The 15,733-nt window shown below is 43.5% G+C and overlaps 1 long non-coding RNA gene across 1 annotated transcript in view; it reads left to right on the top strand.

Moving 5' to 3' along the window:
• The window catches only part of LOC144770036 (uncharacterized), a 62,786-nt gene that overhangs the window by 44,433 nt on the left and 2,620 nt on the right, over positions 1-15,733 (top strand). The window contains exon 4 of the long non-coding RNA XR_013598774.1: positions 11,290-11,332. This is a non-coding gene — a long non-coding RNA (uncharacterized LOC144770036). The remainder of the gene's footprint in view (positions 1-11,289; positions 11,333-15,733) is intronic.

Here is a 15,733-nt window from a genome sequence, read left to right as displayed (position 1 = left end):
AAACTTAAATATGTTAAAATGTGAATATGATATAATATATTTAAGAATACTAAAGGCCTGATTAGGATGGCGGGCGGACTTTAGTCTGCCCGCCACCCTAACTCAAAAGGGACCGCCCGACAGGATGTTGGCGGTCCCAACATAGGCATTACGATGCGACTGCCACGACGGTGGTAGCAATTCCTATATTTTGTATTGAAGCGTGTGCTGCTTGCTGCACCACAAGCCGCAAGACCAAAAGGGGACACTGTGCTACATGGCAGGTACCATACGGTGTATACAATACCAGCCAAAGGCCTGAAGGGTGAAGAGGTACTTCCACACACTGGAAGTCAAAAAGGTGAAGGGGATATGTCCTCCCAAATAATCATCAGTTACAAGCAGTATCCTGCCCAAAAGAAATTAGTTTATTTAATAAAGGCACAATTCTCTACTAAGGAGTTCTGATCATATCACTAGCAATGCTGGGAGCAATACCTCTTTGTATAGTAACCCTCACACACTCTAATAGTGTCATGCTTCATCATCGGGTTCACCCTGACTCCCAAAGGGCAGAGTGGGCTCGACCGTGTTTCAGTGAGTGCTTATGAGAAGAGGTCAGGGGGGTTAAAGACTAAAAATCCTCTAAAAACTCCAGGTATCCTTTCAATATGGACTAATGGCGGATAATAAAAACAAATAGTAGGGTGTCCCAAAGATAGAAAGGTCCTACCGAACTGCCAAGCCAGGTCCTCCCTGGACCGGAAACAAGCTTCCTGGGACTGGTTTCTGGGTATTACCCTTCATCAGCCAGGCTAGCTTGAATCCTGTGGCACAGTGAGCAAGGGACCCACGTCTGAGAATACCCATCCCACTTACGGTGAAAAGTGCTACGCAAACAGATGGACGGAATGCTGACTAAATCATACATTCACCCCCAGTCATGCGATCTGGGTTAATTCCATTGTTCTTTTGCTCACCATGCCACCCCAGTTTAGACCCAGCCATATGCAAATCAGTCTTAACCCTGTGCCTCATGGGAGCAGTCCAGACCGACCTGCCAGGCCAGGTCCTCCCTGGATCAGAAACAAACATCCTGGGACCAGTTTCTGGGTATTACCCTTCATCAGCCAGGCTAGCTTGAATCCAGTAGTACAGTGAGCAACAGACCGACGTCTGGCCATACCCATCCCACTTAGGGTGAAAAGTGCTACACAAAAAATGATGGACGGAATGCCTCCCAGCCGGTAGAGAGACAAAATATCGAAATTAAAATATTGATATTCAATAATATCGATGTTTTAATTTCGATGGTATAGAATATTGATGTGCAAAATATCGATAGACAGAATATCGTTTTTAAGGTATGTATGTTATTAATATCGAAATTTTGTTTCGTGTTATGTATTTTATTATGTTGTTTATATGTTTGTTAAATATGTTTTTTAATGTATGTTTGGAAATTAGTAATTTTGTTTACATTTTGCGTTTTAGTATCAGAGCGGGTTGTGGGTTTATAGGGGAATAGGGTGGGAAGTAATTTAATAATAATTAATTAGTTAATATTAAAAAATATATATATATATATAATTAATAATTCATTGGTAATTAATTATTATTAATTATTTAATTGAATTAATTAGAGTTAATGTAGTAGTTTTAACTATTTATTGTTATTGTTAATTAATAATTAATTGGTAATTAATTATTATTAATTAGTTAATTAAATTAATTAGAGTTAATGTGCTAATATATTTAATTTTTTGTTATTGTTAATTAATAAATATTTGGTGATTAATTATTATTAATTAGCTAATTAAATTAATTAGAGTTAATGTGCTAATATATTTAATTTTTTTATTGTTAATTAATAATTAATTGGTAATTAATTATTATTAAGTGATTAAATGATGTGATTTATTTATGTGTAGTGAGTTGTGTGTTTATAGGGGAATAGGGTGTGACATTATTAAATTTAATTAATTAAAGAGATTGTATTTATTTATTGGTATTTATTGTTAATTAATTGGTAATTAATATGTGTTAATTAGTTCATTTATAATTACATCAATTTAATAATTTTGATTGTTATTAATTGATTAATTGATATTTATATTAATTGTGCTTTTTTGTATGTGTAATGTGTTGTGTGTTAAAGGGGGAGTAGTGTGGGAAGTATTTTTTACCCCTATGCTATCCAACGCTTTCCCTACTGTTGCACCCTCTGGAGTGGGAATAGTAATTTTTACCCCTACGCTATCCAACACTTTCCCTACTGTTGCACTCTCTGGAGTGGGAATAGTAATTTTTACCCCTACGCTATCCAACGCTTTCCCTACTGTTGCACTCTCTGGAGTGGGAATAGTAATTTTTACCTTTACGCTATCCAATGCTTTCCCTACTGTTGCACCCTCTGGAGTGGGAATAGTAATTTTTAGCCCTACGCTATCCAATGTTTTCCCTACTGTTGCACTCTCTGGAGTGGGAATAGTAATGTTTACCCCTACGCTATCCAACGCTTTCCCTACTGTTGCACCCTCTGGAGTGGGAATAGTAATTTTTACCCCTACGCTATCCAACGTTTTCCCTACTGTTGCACCCTCTGGAGTGGGAATAGTAATTTTTACCCCTACGCTATCCAATGCTTTCCCTACTGTTGCACCCTCTGGAGTGGAAATAGTAATTTTTACCCCTACGCTATCCAACGCTTTCCCTACTGTTGTACTCTCTGGAGTGGGAATAGTAATTTTTACCCCTACGCTATCCAACGCTTTCCCTACTGTTGCACCCTCTGGAGTGGGAATAGTAATTTTTACCCCTACGCTATCCAACGCTTTCCCTACGGTTGCAACCTCTGGAGTGGGAATAGTAATTTTTACCCCTACGCTATCCAACGCTTTCCCTACTGTTGCACCCTCAGGAGTGGGAATAGTAATTTTTACCCCTACGCTATCCAATGCTTTCCCTACTGTTGCAATATGTGGAGTAACTATATATATTAATTTATATGTAGAGTTTTTAATTTATTTTAAATGTATATGTATTAGTTATAATTTTTTTATATGTTTTAATGTTTTCATTTAATATTTGTAAAATTATATGTATTTTTAAATTAATTTCCCTACTGTTGTACTCTCTGGAGTGGGAATAGTAATTTTTACCCCTACGCTATCCAACGCTTTCCCTACTGTTGCACCCTCTGGAGTGGGAATAGTAATTTTTACCCCTACGCTATCCAACGCTTTCCCTACGGTTGCAACCTCTGGAGTGGGAATAGTAATTTTTACCCCTACGCTATCCAACGCTTTCCCTACTGTTGCACCCTCAGGAGTGGGAATAGTAATTTTTACCCCTACGCTATCCAATGCTTTCCCTACTGTTGCAATATGTGGAGTGGGAATAGTAATGTTTACCCCTATGCTATCCAACACTTTCCCTACTGTTGCACCCTCTGAAGTGGGAATAGTAATTTTTACCCCTACGCTATCCAACGCTTTCCCTACTGTTGCACCCTCAGGAGTGGGAATAGTAATTTTTACCCCTACGCTATCCAATGCTTTCCCTACTGTTGCAATATGTGGAGTAACTATATATATTAATTTATATGTAGAGTTTTTAATTTATTTTAAATGTATATGTATTAGTTATAATTTTTTTATATGTTTTAATGTTTTCATTTAATATTTGTAAAATTATATGTATTTTTAAATTAATTTTACATTATTATTAATACATTTAAAAAACCGATATTTTTAAATTCGATATTTTTGTACTACGATAAATTTTTTTCGATATTTTTGTACTTACCTTTATGAAGATATAACTCCGATATTTTTGATGTCGATATTTTTGTGTGGATAATTTTGTATGTAGATATTTTGTCTGTCGATATTATGTCATAGATTCCTCCCAGCCCATGCCACCGTTAACAGGCATGAACGAAGCCTGCATCAAAAGCAATGGGGGAGAGGGAGGGGAAGATTGATAAACACGTAAAGAAATTTGGGCAGAATAACCATTTTAGCGATTGCCAACACTTTAGCCATGGAAAACAGGAGGCTTATCCAGCTCTCCAGCCCCTCCATCAAGCAGCCAAAGTTCGACCTTCAAAGCTTGTCCACACCACTGCTCAGCCAGATCCCCAAATATTTAATGGGGTCATTCACCAACGTAAGGGGAACTCTGAAGAGAATAGTCCAGTGTTCTTCATAAGCAGAATCACCACTGATTTCACCCAATTAATGGTGATTCCAAAAAGTTCATAAAATCTGGTAAACTCCCTAATTATTGGGTCCAAGTTTTCAGCCGGATGTTTAACATATAGGGTGACATTGTCTGCATACATGGAAACTAGCATTATCCGAGGGGCAAAAGCCAAACCACAGAGCATGTGATGCTCTCTCAGATGAGCAGCTAAGGGCTCCATTGCTATTGCAAAAAGGATGGGCAAAAGTGGGCATCCCTGCCTTGTCCCATGCAGAACCGGGAAGGAAGGGGATATCACCCCATTTATCCTGAGACGCTCCACAGCTTTTGAGTAAAGCAGGCCTATTAATTGGATGAATTTGGGGCTAAGCACTAGGCGAGCCAACAGTGCAAGCTCAAGAGACACAAATGCATTATTGGGGGCAAGAAAAATTGCAGCTGCACTCAGAGAGGGCTCCACAACCTTAAGAATTGCAGAGAAGGTTTGAATATTATGCGTAGTGTCATGAATCTCATTTGATTCGGGTGTGCGACAAGAGGGAGCAGAGGGAGGAGCCGTGAGGCTATTAAATTTAGCAAGAATGTTGTTATCCACATTTATCAAGGATAATGGCTTGTACAATTCAAAACGCTGCTGGTCCTTGTCTGGGTCTCGAATAGTAACCAAAAGTGCTTCTTTCAGTGAAGGGATAAATTCACCTTTCTCCAAAGATTCACTGAACATGTTGATGAGATGAGAAGCTAAAAGGGCTTCAAACTCCTTATAAAACATGGCCATGAGACCATCTAGACCAGTGGCCTCGTCCTCAGGTACAGCACCGATGACCTATATAACCTGCTCCTCTGTGAAGAAAGCAGTGGTGACCGTCTTTAAGCCAGATCATTTGGATAGAGTCAAAGAAGGAGTCAAGGTCAGGGGGGACCGCGACTGGGTGGTGCTAGAAAGGGAAAAGTAAAAAGTAATCATCTCTTCTTGTACTACCTCGAAGCCAACAACCAACTCATTCTCATCATTGCAGAGATCAGCAATATAATCACTAGCCTAGGTTTGCGAAGGAGGGCTGACATGGTTCTACCTGCCTGGTCCCCCCCCCCATTTCGCCTAGCTTGCTCCTTCTTTCGAAGATAGTGAGTCTCCTGCTGTACTATCTCCTCAAATGTGCATATCTTGCTACGCACACGACCCAGCATATTTGCATTACAATCAACATGTACTGAAGCTCAAGATTTCGAATTTCACCCTCAAGATGTTTCAACTCTCCTTGTATCGATTGCAGAGCCCCAACCTGCCTTTAATAAACTCCCCCTTACTACTGTTCTATAGGCTTCCCAGATTTTTAAGTACGAGTCTACACCCACATTATGTTAAAAATATTCCACTCTAGCGATCAGGATGCCATCCCAGAATGCCTAATCTCTTATGGCCAACCGCAACAACTTTGCCCGAGTAAGGCAGTCCGGTAGAAGCTTAAGGAGCATGGGGGACTGATCTTTAAAAGGTTTGCGGTGGGAAGCTTCAGTGGTCCAAGCATCTACATCTCATGTGGCATGCCAATAGTCAATCCGCGACCATAATGAGGTCACAAAGGTCACAACAGTACCTTTCTCCTTGTCTATATGTCTACCTCTCCAGATATCTATCAAGTCATTATCAGCTATTATGGACTATACTTGTGCAACCGCAAGGGGCTGGAGGCGACAAGACTCACCAGAGCTGGCCCGCAGTGGATCAAGGATCATATTAAAGTCAGCTCCCCATATAATCGTGGCAGGGCCCAACCTATTAACAAGCCTCCAGATCAAAGAAATCAGAGTCATCCACATTAGGGCCATAGATGGAAATGAGCCTCAGAGGAACTCCCTACAAAGTGAAGCAAGCACCACATATCTTCCCTGATGATCACTTAAGACTGTACTCATATGCCAGGGCAGACCTTTTTTATGACAAGAGTGACACTGCAGGGGTAATTAGAATAACAAGCAACATTTTGTTTTACCAATCCAGCCCGGTTTCAAGCATGTGATGGAACGATCAGCAAGCTAGCTCGGGAGGCGAGAGGAATGTGGAAAACCCAGCCAAAGGTTGGCAGGGTCCCCAGCAGGAGAGTGGGGGGGACAAGGATAACCCACAGGAGTTTTCTAAAGGGCCCCAAACTAGTTCTCAGTGTAAAGCTTTACAGACCCCCAGTGGTAAGAAGCCATGGCCCCCTAAGGGTCCCCACAAGTGTTAGGCATGTTGGCAGGAAGGTCACATGCAGAATGATTCCAAGCGCCCCAAGGCACCACCAGCATCCCCTGGTGCACTGTCACGGGGGTTAGTTAGTGTAGTGCTGGGGGAGGAGTGGGTTCCCAGTGAGGGCGGGAAGCCAGCTGTGATGACCCTTATCTCATTAGGAAATAGTGAGATGGTCCAGGACACCTGCCATTGGGATAACACTAAAAAGGTGTCAATGGGTGACTGAGGAGCATGCCATCCCCAATATACTTCAGCCTGTAGTTGCTGCAGACAACCTTGAGCGCATGTGTGATGTGGTGCAGGTTTTCTTTGAGTGGGAGGGGGGTTTCGGGTACTTTGAAGGTCATTGTGAGTCCATCCATGCATGTTGACTGTCTGCTTGGCAATGACCTGGAGTTTTCCCCTTTGGAAGGAGGTGGAACGCCGCGCTTATTTGGAGATGCTTGATCTGCCTGAGCCTTTGTGGATTTTTTCATTAAAGAATTCGTACCAGGGACTAGTTGCTATGTAAGGGACAGTATGTCCATGATAAACCTTGTTGAACACTGTCCCTTCGACCCAACAGTCAGCAGGTTATGCACAATGGATGTAGAGTCGCTTTATTCGAACATCCCTCAGACAGCGGCTCTACTAGTCATCCAAAAAAGACTCAATTCCCGCCCACGTCCACACAGAATACCAACTCTTTTTATTCTCCAACTTCTCGAATTATGTCTGACCAGGAACTTCTTTGTCTTTGATAATCTCTATTATCAACAGATCAAGGGAACGTCTATGGGGGCTATTTTTGCCCCCAACCTGGCTATTCTATTCATGGACGAACTTGAAATAGGGTCGATCCTATCAGACAACAACCCTGTCTACTCTGGGATTGGATTATGGCGTCGCTACATCGACGACATTTTCCTCATATGGAATCTTGACAGCGATACACTGCACCAGTTCATGCACTGGTTGACTAACAATTGCGCTGACCTCAAGTTCACGCTTGCATTTGAAAAAGCGGAAATCGCGTTCCTTGATCTGACAATCTACCACAAGGAAGGTGAACTACTTACACGCCTCTTCAGGAAGCCGACGGAGCGTAATACGCTCCTTAGCTATGATAGCAACCACCCCAGGGCCCTCAAAGACTCCTTGCCTTATTCCCAATTTTTGCAGATAAGACGCAATGGCTCTTGCAGAACAGATTACTTCAGAGAAGCCAACATCTTATCTGATAAACTAAAACATTGGGGTTACCCTAAAAGGCTAATTAAGACTGCATTAAAAAGGGCATGGTACTGCCGAAGGGAAGCCCTACTAACACCTAAAGTACGTGACAAATCAGAGAGAATAGCCTGTGTCACAACTTTTTCACCTGTCTCACATAAAATCAGGAAATCCATCCTCAGGCACTGGCCCACAATTAATGCTGGTTTAATCAATCTAGAAAGGCCTATTTTTGCTTTTCGTAAAAGTAAGAACCTTAAAGACCATCTGGTTAGGGCGGCTCTACCAGCACCTACACCAAGATCCACCATTGAATCAAATTGGGGTCTACCTCCACTGCTAGGACATGTAAAATGTTGTAATTGCAATGTTTGTGAATACACAATTGAAGCACGCGTTTTCACTCATAACGGTGTTACTGTCGAATTGAAATATTTTTCCAATTGCAATTCAAATAATGTTGTGTATGCAATAATGTGCCCTTGTCCGAAAATGTATGTGGGACAGACAACTCAGAAGGCTAAGACCAGGATTTGTCAACATAGGAGCCGCATCAGGTGCAGGGCTCCAAATGCACCACTGGTCGAACATTTCTCTGAACAGAACCATACAGAAGACGACATTCGTTGGACAATCCTAAAAGTTGTTAAACTGCCACAAAGAGGCGGTAACCTAGCCCAGCTCCTTAACCGTGAGGAACTCAAGAGCATCATCCAATTTGACACTATACGGACTGGGCTGAACAGGAGTGAGGACTGGACCACTCTGCTCTAGTCTGCAATCTACAAATGAATCTAACCCCAAAATGATCTGAAAATTGCTGCCTGGCTTGACAGTACACTGTGTTAATTGCTGGGCTGTTACCTTACAGAATTCCCTAGCGGTTCACTTCCCACATTCCCTTCACTCCACTCCGTTATAAGATGGCCGCCACGATTGCATGCCTCACTCGATATGCGCGCGACTCACGTTCGCGATCACATGTCTGTCCGATTTAGGGCTTAACAACACGGAAGTGCACTGACTCGGCAGCTAAGCGGAAGGCAGTAACACGGCGGTGGACCGTTGCACCACAGATCCTGTCATCGAACAGCATCGCGGTAAGTCTAATTGTGCTTACAGCGTGCTGGCCCATTACCGATGGGTTCACAGATCCTTATCTCCACTTCCTTATTTCAGAACTCATCTCCCACCTTATTCAAGCACGTCGGAAGCCATCGTGCAGCTTACGCGGCAATTTGTATTTCAATTACTTGCCGGTACCACCAACCCCTGGGTATGTTGCATGCTCTCCTTGTTATCGCTCCACGTGAATTCTTTTACCAGAGTAAATACAAAAACTGATGGTCTCCCGTTGTTTGCCCCCACAGTGCCTGCCTATATAAATTTTACGCAGCTCAAGCAAATGCTGTAACCACTATTATGCTCAGCATTATTTTCCCTCTATAACCGAGGTAAACCATTCAGTAACTCTTCGATTCCGGATAACGCTCGCCCCTCACTAGCCCTGTTACACGAATATGTGCACATTCCCTTAGCACATATAAGCCAGGGTAGAAACCACTCGCCATTCACAATTACCACGAGCCACACTCACGGCGCCCACAATATCGGTCCCAATTGTCACACTTGGCCGTCACTTCGTAATTCCACTCTGAAAATCCTTGCAGTTCGCACGACAAGTTTTTAACCGGTGCACAGTTATTCACAGGTCCACTGCGGTTCCGATTCTGGTAAATGTGTACATATTAATTGAAATGCTGACTTCTCACACTAAGATCTCTGTTTTTTTAAAAATACTTTATTGTCTTTTCTCCCCCAGGTTTTTCTCTTAAAACAGGCGTATTGTCAATACCAGGCAAAATAATTTTGTTTCTAGTCCTGATGATGATCCCTTGATATAGAGCTATGGATCGAAACGTCGACTTTCTTAAAGTGGACATGCATGTAACCATTGTGTAATTGTATGTATGTTCCACTCTGGAGAACACTACCTACACTGATCTAAAAAGTGTCCTGGTTGCTCTTTTTCTTTTTGCCTGAAAAACTCTTTTTCTATACTTTTCCTTTTATCACCTTTTCTTTAATCAGTACGGTACAGGATTGTGCCCTACCATTATTGACTGCTGTCTCTTTTTAAATTCTATGATGACATTTGTATTGAAATAAATTCCTGGACCGGCTGGACAGGAGAACTATATAGCACCTATTGTGTCCTATATCAGCATTGTTCATATCTCTTAAATTGCTTAGGACCTTTGTTTTTTCTAATGGTCTGCCTGAGTAGGCATGTGTGACAACTCGGTCAATGGCATCCAGTAGGGTACTCAAGAGGACCAGGAGCCTGAAAACAGTGGCCCAGGTGCCTTCTAGAAAAAAGAGGGGCAGGGGGTGCAGGAACCCACCCCAAAAGTCCCCACAATCTAGCAGGAGACAGACCTTGAGCGGGATGCCCAGGAACCTACAGGGGAGCAAGTGGCCAACCTGGGAAACCTGCCTGAGCTGACCCATTGGCAGCAGGAAGGGGGTCCCACCCGGGAGGAATTTTGCAAGGCACAGATGGAGTGTCCTACTCTTGAGGGTTTATGGCAGCAGGCTGTAAATCAGGAAGCAGATGATCAGACCAGACCACATTGGATTTATTGGGAAAATGTCTATCCGATACAGTGAGCATAGGGTTGCGGAACCTGGGTCAGCTTGTGTTCTCGTGGTACCCCAGTGCTTCAGGACCTTCCTACTGGGTCTAGCTAATGATGTGCCTTTGGCAGGACATTTGGGTCATGACAAGAGCTTTCACAAGATTGTCATCCACTTCTTTTGGCCCCAAATGTGGAAGAGCACTGACACACATTGTAGGACTTGCCAGGCAAGTGGCAAGAGTGGAGGGAAGTGTAAGGCTTCCCTCCAATCCATTCCTGTGGTGAGCACCCCTTTCAAGTGGGTGGGAATTGATATTGTGGGTCCCCTGGAAACAAAAGATAGCCTGAGACAACAAATATATCTTGGTGGACCATACAACCCGGTACCCGGAAGCTGTCCCTCTCAGGACAATTATGGCCTCTGTGGAGAGTCGTGCATTGATGGGGATGTTTTCCTGTGAGGGGCTCCCCAGAGAGGTGGTCTCTGACCATGTTTCAAACTTCATATCTAGGTATATGGCATAATTGTGGGAGGAGTGCAGTGCAATGTACAAATTCACCACTCCTTACCATCTGTCAGAAAGAGCATACCTTGACCAATACTTCCACAGGAACCGAATGGCTGAAGTACCTCGATGAATATTTCCCAACTCCCCAATGTCTTTAAACCAGAATCTCTAAAGTATCAGAAATAGGGGGAAAAGGGGAATGGGATACAAAAGGGAGACTGCCACACTGGTGTCTTCACTGGATTTCTTCCTAGAGGAATCCTGTCTGCACCTGTAAGATAAGCACACAATTACTACAGTATTGAACCCCCCAATGAGCCCACTTTAATCTTGTACTTGTAATCTAAAACCTGTATAAACCTTGTACCTTAACTGGTGTGGAAATGTGCCTCTCTCTTAAGATGTAATAGAACTAAATGGTATTAGTATTAAAACTCAATAAAATGTCCTTGACTTCAGGAATTCAATATATAGTAATAAGTCTTGTCTATGCTTGTTTATTCTTCAGGAAAGAAGCTCCAACCGGTGCTGTAGCTGTGCAGGATATGTAGGTAAGTACAAATATATATATATATATATATATATATATATATATATATATATATATATATATTCCTGCTTACTTGTAGACTTTAGGTAGAATGAAATTATACACCATATTGTTAGTCAAAATGTTCACCAAGAGGTTAATAGTTTGAATCCTCCAATAAAGTCTCTGTACAGTTCTGAGTAGAGGATAATTCAAAAGAAAATACTCCAAAAATCTAGCTCAGGAAAAGAAAAGAGTCTTTTATAATCCTGCGCCCCTCGCAACCGGCTTCCCAATGACCAACTAAGGAAGCTGCTCAGAGCTAGGAAATAGCGTTCACCGGCAACAGTGAAAAGTTGCGATGTATCCCGTGATTAGTAAAGGAACAAAATGCGTAATCACACCAAAAGGATACAATGCTGCAACGTAGGACGCTGAATAGCTGCACTCACGAGGAAAACAAACAGAATACCTCACCAGAGCTGACGGTGCTGAAATATGCAAGAAAGCACCTCACAGGAGCATGAACAGGAGGTCTCTGGAGAAGGCAATACAGAGTTAACAGGATATGAATAGGAAAATTAGGTTTTCTGTGGAACGCTGCAAACTCTGTCCAACCGGCCGGAAACTTCAGTTGAAGTGCGCCGTTAATCTGACGAGCGTGCTTCTTACAGCTGAGCTGTCAGATGAGGGCAAAATACACTAAAGCGCTAACCGACATGTGAAGCAGCGCAGCCATGTTGGAATAAATAACTAACGTGAACAATCCCCAACTAAGCATTAGCATGTGCCCGCGCCACCAATTGTCTCCAATTACTGGGGGAATGCAACAAAGTGTAGACCTGCTTTAATTTTGAGGTGGGACCAGATAGCTTAGGCTGATGGGGCATTAGACCAAGGAAATGGATTAGAGATGCAATTGAACCCTGAAAGGCATGATAAAGGGTCTTACAGAACCCATGAAACATAAGTGGGACGTCTTCTTACCATGCCTGTTGTTTGCCTACATGGAGGTCCGCAGAAATCTTTAAGGTTCAGTCCCCTTGAATTGATGTATGGGCACCCTGTGAGAGGGTCTCTTAGTCTGGTGAAGGAGGTCTGGGAGAACACTCCTGGTAAGAACCCCCCCCCCCCCCCCCAAGATGTATTCAGCTATATGCTGGCCTTTAAGAACCAGACCCAGTGCTTCAGGAAGTTCACTCAGGTGAACCTGGAAGCCAGCCAGAAGGAGATGAAACGATGGTATGACCAGAATGCCACTCTGGTTGAGTTTCAGCCTGGCAAAAAAGTATCGGTGAAGGAACCAGTGGAACCCTGTGTGCTCCAAAACAAGTGAACTAGGCCATTTTAGGTGGCAGGGTGCAAAAGTGAAGTAACCTACTTTGTGAAATGGCAGACTCCTAGGAACGCTTTGAGGGTCCTGTACATGAACCACCTCAAACCTCATTTTGAGATGTCTGATGTGACAATGTTCCTAGCTACAGATGACAGGATGGAATATGAGAGTGAGTCCCTTCCTGACCACCTGTCTGCCAAGGAACATGATGGGTTCAGTGGATGGTGTGAACCTCTCTCCCACCCTGACCCCGGAGCAGCAGTAGGACTGTTGCCAGGTGCAGGGAGAGTTCCCCTCCCTGTTTTCTCTAAACTCCAGGAATCACCAATTGGTGTGTCCATGATGTAGTCATTGGGGACAGCTTATCTGTAAAACACAAAATGCACAGGGTAACTGACAAATATCAGGGTCAGCATTAAGTAAGAGGTTTCCAAGATGTATGCATTAGGGGTGATAAAGCCCACCAGCAGCCTCTGGGATATCCCATTCATCTTGATTCCAAAAACTGCTGCACCCGGTGCCAATTCTTAACTCAGGTTCTGTGTGGACTACAGAGGCCTCAATGCCATCACCAGGACTGACGAGCACCCCATCCCCAGAGCTGTGAGCTGCCCTGTACCTCAGTACGTTTGATCTAACATCTGGGTACTGGCAGATTGCCTTGACTAGGTCTGTATTTTCAATGCCAGAGGGGCACTATCAGTTCTGTGTCATGCTCTTTGGGTTGAAGAATGCCCCTGCCACATTCTAGAGACTCGTCAACCAGGTACTGTCCGTGCTGGAGGAATTCAGCACTGCTTATCTGGATGACATTACTGTGTTTAGCTCCAGTTAGGAGGAACACTTGCAACACCTCTGCAAAGTGTTGAAGGCTTTGCAGAAGGCAGACGTCACTATCAAGGCCAGTAATGGCCAGATAGGGCAGGGATCCGTGGTGTGCTTACAACACCAGGTAGGAAGTGGCCAGGTGGTGGCCTTACAACCTAAAGGCAACACCATTCTGGCTTGGAAGACACCGACAGGGATGAGAGCCTGTTTAGGTCATACTGGGTAATACAGATGGTTTGTCAAGGGGTATGGCACCATTGTTGTCCCCTTGACAGAGCTGACTTTAAGGAAGCAGCCAAGAAAAGTGGACCTCTTTTCATTCCCTGAAATCTGCCATCTGCATGTGCAAGACGCCCATGCTCAAGGCACACAACTTCTCCAAGAATTTGTTGTGCAGACAGATGCTTCAGAGCATGGTATGATAGCAGTACTCTCACAGTTGAACAATGAGAGCTTGGACCAATCCGTAGCTTTCACCAGTAGGAGGTTACTATACAGGGAACAGAGATGAAGTGCAATTGAAAGAGAAGCTTTTGCTTTGGTCTTGCACTGAAGAAGATAAGATCCTTCTTGTTTGGGACTCACTTCTGGGTTTAGACAGACTACAGGCCCTTCAAATTGTTGATGTAAATGAGCCGTGAGAATCCAAAACTGTTCAGGTGGTCCATCTCCCTACAGGGAATGGGATTTACAGTGGAACACTGCCCTGGTACAGAACAGGTTAATGCTGATGGGCTGTCCAGATTGTTCCGCCTTAGTGATGAGAACTCCCAGGGGGAGGGTAGTTCTACCCACTTTTCGGCTTGAGGGGACACGTGTTCGAGTTGACATATTTGACGTGGTTTCCCTTGGCTTTTTGCCTCTACCTCCTGTATTTTTGATGTTGTGCTGGGTTTCCTTTTGTTTGTTTTTATAACATACTTTATTGAAAAAGGGCACTGCTGATTAGTGTCAATGTGCAAGTGCTCCCTAAGTAAATTGTTATTACAAGTGGGTCTCTCTGATTGGCATATTTGGTTTACTGGTAAGTCCCTAGTAAAGTGCACTGAGTGTGCCGGGGCCGGTAAATCAAAACCTACTAGTGGGTCTGCAGCACTGATTGTGCCACCCACATGAGTAGCCCTGAAAATGTATCTCAAACCTGCCACTGCAGTGTCTGTGCACAGTTCTAAATTGCCAGGTCGACTTGGCAAGTGCACCCACTTGCCAGGCCCTAATCTCCCCTTTTCCTACATGTAAAACACCCCTCCGGTAGTCCCAAGATACCCCCATGAGCAAGGTGCAGTGTATGTGAAAGGTAGAACATATACTGGTGTGTGTGTGACATGTCCTGATAAGAAAATACTGCCAATTTTGTTTTTCACTATTGATAGGCTATCTTTCCCATTGGATAGCATGAGAGATACTTTGTAACATCTTATAGGTATGACCAGCCGCGGTCGGTAGGGGAGTACCTGCCGGGGCGGTGGCGTGGGGAGGGGGAGGGGCAGGGTGGGGGTTAGTATTGTATGGATAATGGAGGTTTGCAGGTAAATAAACATTTAAATATATCAAACGAATTTCGTTGCACGCACTGCATTGCATTTGGGGATGCAGTGCACGCAACGAAATCCATTTGATTTATTTAAATGTTTACTTACCTGCAAACCTCCATGATCCATACATTACTAACCCCCACCCTAACCCTCCCCCTCCCCACATCACCGCCCCGGCAGGTACTCCCCTACCGACCGCGGCTGGGTATGACTTCTCATTGAGAAAATATAAAGAAATTAAGTTAAGGTTCTCTGAACTCAGAATTTAACAACACATCTTTTAGTAAAGATGGTTTTTATAGTGAGTGTTTGAAAATGCCACTTTTAGAAAGAAGGCATTTTCTTGTTTAACCATTCAGTGTGCCTCTTCCTGTTAGTGGATTGACTATCTGGTTTTGGAGTGACAGGGGTTGAGGATGTGCATTCAGTGTAGACAGCCACTGGGGGATTTGAGGTTTGCCTGGCCCTTCTTGGATGACTCAGAGCTGAGCTGAATAGACATTGACTGCATTTACAGTAGTGGGAGGAGTTTTTTCCTTGCACCTTTATAGGGCCTGTCTTCCTTACACAATGCTGTCTCCACCCCATGTGATCACACCGCACCAGTGAGAAAAGAACTGGTTTGGACTGGGTCAGAGACCCTTGCACTAAAAAGAACAAATACAAAATGGGGTATAAGTAGTGGACCTTAAACCCCAGAACTTTAGATCACTTTGGGACTCAA

This window comes from Lissotriton helveticus, chromosome 1_1 (assembly GCF_964261635.1).
Source record: "Lissotriton helveticus chromosome 1_1, aLisHel1.1, whole genome shotgun sequence".
In the NCBI taxonomy this organism is placed as follows: Eukaryota; Metazoa; Chordata; class Amphibia; order Caudata; family Salamandridae; genus Lissotriton; species Lissotriton helveticus.
This window is presented reverse-complemented; position numbering and strand designations above follow the sequence as displayed.